We start from the raw sequence: 6,598 nt of genomic DNA, 5'->3' as shown, positions 1-6,598 counted from the left end.
CCCTTCTTCCGAGGGAAGATGACTTGAGATTATTGCCCTAAATTCTTCCTCATGGATCTTGACAGGAGGCGGTCCCAACCCCCAACATTACCCATCCAGAATATTCTATCATTCCGGAAGCAGCGCAAAGGTCCTTATAGGACTAGGTGCAGTTTTCTAAGCTTGTCCTAAGAGAAAAAAAATAAATAAAAGACAAATACTTTGTGAAGGCCCCACGATACAAAATCCTACGCCATGGCGTACATTATAAAGAAACTAAACTGTTGCTAACACATCTTTCGTGCTCATTGTACATAAGCAGTGTACACTTCTAAATAGTATTGCCTATTGGCAATACACTGTCTCCAACTTTTTCTAGACTACTGAGAATATATTTAATTTTCTAAAATCACAGAGACTGAAGCATACATGATACTAGGCATACATGCAATATTACTAGCTGTACTTGGGTTAAACAAAATCAAAGATATTTTAATAGTGTCAAAATACCAATCTGTAGCAGAACTGATGCCATTAATGTGAGGCTATAAAGATAAAAATAAAAATATTAATTTTTAAATTAAGCTGTCAAATTGGAGAAGTGAGATAAGGATGCTATAGAAAAAATAGAATAATGATGAAGTAGGACCAAAATTATTTACAAAATTTGACCAAATGGAACAATGACAAAATAACCACAATTAATTGCATATTAATTTCACAAATCAGGGATTCAAATGTAAGATTTAAAAAAAATCTGCAACATTGTAATTTTATAATTTTTTTAATAATGTGTTTCCTCAAACGCGTAATGTTTATTCTATAAACAATTATGGGTGCTCATTAGATCATCCTAATTTCAGGGTTAAAATTATTGGGGAAAGTATAAAAACAAAATGACTTGGTTTTATTTAAAATTTCCTTGAAATACAAAAGTAAAGGGATGAATTTCTCAGCCACATTCACTTATGACAATGTCAAAACCGTAATGAACCAATAACTATCTTAACTATTATAAATTTATAATTGAAGATTTTCAAAAGCTATCCACTATGATAAATGCATCCATAATGGTAGAAACAATGTAATCATGTTGTTTAAGAGGTTGTTTCTATAAATATACTTCTGTACGAACTTTTGCTTTTGTATTAAAACTTTGTTAACTTTTCAAACATATTTTTTAATTTTATAACAAGTAGGGCTATGAACAGTTTTAACCCTGGAGTTGGCAGTCGTCCAAATTGAACATGACATTGTCAAATGATTCCTTTGTTATAATATTTAAAATCAAGTTTAGCGACGATATTTAGGTACTACTGAAACGACGAAGAGTTGCTTTCTCAGTACAATCATCTTTTTATTCTTATTCATCCTAAACAGCTGTTCTTTGTGATCATTCGTTGTTGTTTGTAGTTACCACAGCCAGTTGCCGTTGTCGTCTGCTAACCGAGAGTACAGTTACTGTGTCCTTGTTTTTGTTCATAAAACATTTATTTCAATGGTTGAATTTGATTTATTAAGTGAAGAATGATAAACATAGTTGCCTGATTGTGTGAGTGATAAAATATTATTGTGTCATTGTTTATTTTTGTTTCAACTTTAACCAATGTAAGTGTTGGTGTTTTCCCAGTAAGCACATGAAAGAATTGTTTAACCTAACCCATTTTGAAATAGGCCTAGGTTTGTGCAAGTAGTTTCTTCTTCAAAGCATGCCTATTACTTTTTACTTTTTGTAGTTATTTACTGCATGATGGAAAACTTTAGACAGGTCAAGTGAATTACGAGATATACTTCACCCAGTTAGTGACAATTAATTAGATTCAGACAGTAATATTGAGTGTTGGTTGTCATCTGCCATCTGATGAGGCCTTCAGGTCTCAAACTTTTCTTCGGGTAGTGAAGATAACCGTTCTCCTGCATTTGAGTTAGATTTAGATGACTCCAGGTCAAACAATAGGTCTATACAAATGATTCCTGGATCTGAATCACAAGGTGATATAGGCCTACCTTTACCTAATTTCTTACCCCATGAAAATTATTCACCAGACCTGCCTATAGAACAGCCCCCACCTCATCACAAGTTGAACAAGTTATTCAACCTGTAAATGATGTATGGGTAAGAGTTTATACTCCTGAACCCATACAAAACTTCGAAGAAAAATTTACAATTTACAATCACGGAGGCATGGATTGTCCTATAAGCCACGAACCAATTGAGTACTTAAAACTATTTGTAGGAGTAAGCATGATCATTGTTATGGCCAGAGAATCCAACAAATATGCTGCAAATAAATTGAAAAAAAAAAAAAACAGTTATCTGGGAAAATGAAAGAGCATTCCAGGCTTCAAGCCTATAGCACAAACCTTGTTAGAACACAACACTTTTATGATAGGCACAACAAATGAAAAAAGACTCATAAAAAAATGTACCTCAACACAAAGCTTGGGGCACAAGAATCTGTGTATTTCAGAAAGGGACCAGTGCTTTTGACTGGGTATAAGCAAAGGCCCACCAGAACACTAGTATATTTACTTTCGACTGGTTATCATACTGAAGACAGAGACATTATTAGTTTAAGTGGCATTGTAGCTAAAAAATCTACCCTCATTGACAACTACAACAAGCTGATGGGAGGAGTTCAGAATTAAGACAAGACCATTTATCACCTTTCATGCATTAGGCCTACTAGAAGTTATTGGAAATAACTTTTTTTCAATATTTTGGACTTGTGTATACACAATCTCTATTTAGTATATTATTTCCAATGCACTCCAGAATCTCCAATGCCAAGAAGAAAGTATATTTTACAGATTGTTCACTCCTCAGCAGGCACTGGAGCTTCAGTTGGTCTTCAACATTTGCTCCTTTCTCCAGGTGGTAATCACACACAAACATCTTCCAGAGAAAAAACAAGGGTTTGATGTGTTTGTTCTGCCGAGATAAAGATAAGATCATCTTGGTGGTGTCCTGGTTGCAGTTCAGCTTTACATAAGGAGTGTTTCCTAAAAATGACACATGAACGGAGAGCTACCAAACAAAAGAGAAAGAGATCAGAGGACAGTGATGAGAATTGACAGATGTGCATTTAGTTACTCAACTACTTTTGTGTAATGTTTCTATAGCTACAAGTATAATAACTTCTTTTGTTTATTCTTTTGTAAATATATCATTAGTATGAGTCAGATAAAAAAGTTAAGACACAAATTAGTGTACTTTTCTTTTATTAGAATAAATCCTGCATAATTGGGGGGGGGTGGGGGGGGGGGGGGGTGGGGGGGGGGGGGGGTGGGGGGGGGGGGGGGTGGGGGGGGGGGGGGGTGGGGGGGGGGGGGGGTGGGGGGGGGGGTTTTGTCGAATAAAAAACAATCTATGATATGTATACTTATATAAAATGTAACAAACAAAACAGTATAACATTTACTTACTTTTTACTATTTTGAAGGATGAACATGTGACATAAATAACACATATGCATAACCAATGGCACTTGCTGTCATTACAGATCTGTAGTATTAGCCTAGTGTCAATAACAGGTAATTCAGCCTGTCTCGATTTTGCCTGTAATAAGCAAAATATTCTAAAAGCTTTTTTTATTATGAATGCTTCAGTTTCTTAACAAATACAATCAGCTCTCAAACGAACAATTTGTATTCAGAAAGGGCAAATCAACAATAGACACAACACCACAACCACAACTGTGGTCTTGTTGAGATGATTGTAGAGGAGCTAGAAGGCCGAAATCACATATTAAGTGTGTTTCTCGATTTATCTAAAGCATTCAATTGTGTTGACCATCTTACGCTGCTTGACAAAGTGGGGGCCAATGGCATCCGAGGCGTGCCTTTTTTGTGGCTTAGTTCATTTTTAAGTCACAGATCTTAAGTTATCCAAATTTAAAATCCATGTTTTTAATCCAATGAAAATTATTTATGGAGTCCCTCAAGGATCATTTATCAGCCCTATTCTCTTCCTGCTCTATGTCAATGACATAGAATCATCACTACCACACAGAAGAATCATATAGTATGCGGATGATATGACTGTTTTAATGAAAAAACAAAATCAAGTTTTAGAACAAAAAACCTTTGTTACAGTAAACAGTTGTGTCCAACATTTTCACAGCCTCAATCTAAGAACAAATTCTTCAAAATCCAATGTTCTAAATTTTTCTTTGCTCTCGACAGACTGCGAATATGGCCCCTGCCATCGTGTTGGATGAGGCCATATTAGAAGAGGTCTGTTCCTCGAAATTCCTTGTAATTTACCTTGATCAAGGTCTGACATGGAATGTTCATATCGATTACGTTTGCTCCAAATTAGCCTTAGGCATTTATGTGTTATGTCTCTAGCTAAATACTGCCTTATTCAGGTTATGAATGACGTCTTATTATGGCTTGATCTATCCACATCTCACCTATGTACTAGTGCTGTGGGGTGCATGTGCAAGTAACCAATTTTTAAGAGCATTCAAGCTTCAAAAAACGAGCGATACGCATCATTGCAGAATTAAAATTAAGAGAGTCGCGCAGGCCAGTTTTCAAAAGATTGCAACTGTTGACTCTGCCAAGTCTCTACATTTTAGAAACAACAACTGTATGCTTAAATTCACCTTGACCAACAGACAGGATGTTCACTCGTACGAGACAAAAGGCAGAGAAACTACCAAACCAGGAGACACTGGACGGTAGTTAATGAACGTTTGTCCTCACAGACAGGAGTTCATCTCATCAACAGCTTGCCAAATGAAATTAAAAATAAACTCGTTTAAAATGCTGTTTAGTGTCGAATACGTTTTATAGCGTGAACAAGTTTATGGCGTATAACTGGGAGACCGCACAATCAGAAGACTTACTCTCAAATTGAGGTGGAAAAAAATTGCCGATGAATGGAGCAGAGTGAGTGTCAAAATGTATGTATAAATGAGAGTTCGATGTAGCATGGGTCTCAAAATTATTAGATACTTGACGTTTGCTATACAAATGTACTTTTTGTCTCCGCAATAAATACTTGACTATTGACTATTGAGTAAGTGTACCTGGCAATCATTGTGGGCTTTGGTGGTGTGGCGCCACCCCACACTTTTAGCAAAACAAGAAAAAATCCCTCAAGGTAGTGCACAAATTCAAGCTCAGATTACTTGAGTGCTTGTTAAGGTTATCTTTAACTTTTTATATTTATAATAAGTACTATATGACTATATGTATAGCCTAATAACAAATAGTAGATAAGGACTTCTTGGTACCTAGTAATTGTGTTGTATAGTCAAATTTGAATTAATCCGTTTATAAATTTATTAGTCTATTTTACATTGTAGTGAATTAGTTAAATTTTTGTATACTAACATGCTACCATGGTAACAGGTCACAGGAACGTAATAACTCAACACGTTATTTTGCTATAGGTATTGACAAATAACAATATATACTGTCCCTAGCGGCCATTACTCAAATACCACACACATGGTTTAACTCTGTTTCAATTACTTTGTAACCATAATGTCGAACTGAATTACGTTATAGACTTTTAAGATTATATTATAGTGAAGTTATAGTTTTATATGTCAAAGAAATATGCATTTTAGATTATATAAAATAATACAACTTTCTTTATACTAATTTCGGCCAGTTACAATTAATTAACAAGGTAAACAAGGTGGCAGCATTTAAATCGTTCTAATAGATGATTCAATAGTATCGATTACTCGAGTGTTGGCCGCTTATTATACTGCACCTGTGGTGAAACCCCTAGAGCCTACATATAGGCTACAAAATAACAATACACACTAAAATGTTTTATCTAACAACATTTGTATTTTGTGAAGGAAACAGGATTTTTCCGAATATTTGCTATCGTTCAGTGATACAAAAAATCAGTAACACTACGTTATTTTACAATAGTCGTAGGTGGTTGGTTGGCAAATGTAGACCTATTATGACTTGTATTCTGGAGTTCAGTTTTAATAATTAGTGTTGTGTTTAGTTTTTTATTAAGTGCTTGTTTTAGAGTTAGTGAAGTTGACACACAACATGGTGGTTGTTATTCCTGACTTGCACGTGTTACATCGCTCTGGTATGATTTGTTTATTTTAATCTAGTTTGTAATTAATTATGTGTTAGGTTAGTTATTTACCTGAAGAGGAGATCAGATTGTAGATCTCAAAACGTATTGTTACTAATTTTTTGTATCACTGAACGATGCCAAATGTCCGGAAAAATCCTGTTTCATTCACAATCCTTCCATTATCAAAAACAAACTTTAAAGGATTTGTATTTTTATGGTAACAGTTAGTTTTGTACTTTATTTACTAACAAATACATAAATCTGAAAAATGTTTAGTATTATTTTACCAAGTTTACACAGGTATTTCTCAATATATATGTTACAATCTGAAGATTTGTTAATTAACAAATTTTCAGGTATTTATGAAGCTCAAAATCTACAAAATAAAAATAAAATGAAAAATCTACTTTTACAGGTATACAATTTTAAGGATCAACATTTCATAAATTCCATTACATGGCATTGTTCTATTAACAACAAAATTGAGATCAAAATCATTATTTTATCATAAAAGCTAGTGAAATCAGAATGATTTATGTCTATTTTGTATATTTTAAG

Source organism: Homalodisca vitripennis, chromosome 1 (genome assembly GCF_021130785.1).
Source record: "Homalodisca vitripennis isolate AUS2020 chromosome 1, UT_GWSS_2.1, whole genome shotgun sequence".
Lineage (NCBI taxonomy): Eukaryota > Metazoa > Arthropoda > Insecta > Hemiptera > Cicadellidae > Homalodisca > Homalodisca vitripennis.
The sequence above is the reverse complement of the archived record's forward strand: the minus strand, read 5'-3'. Positions refer to the sequence as shown.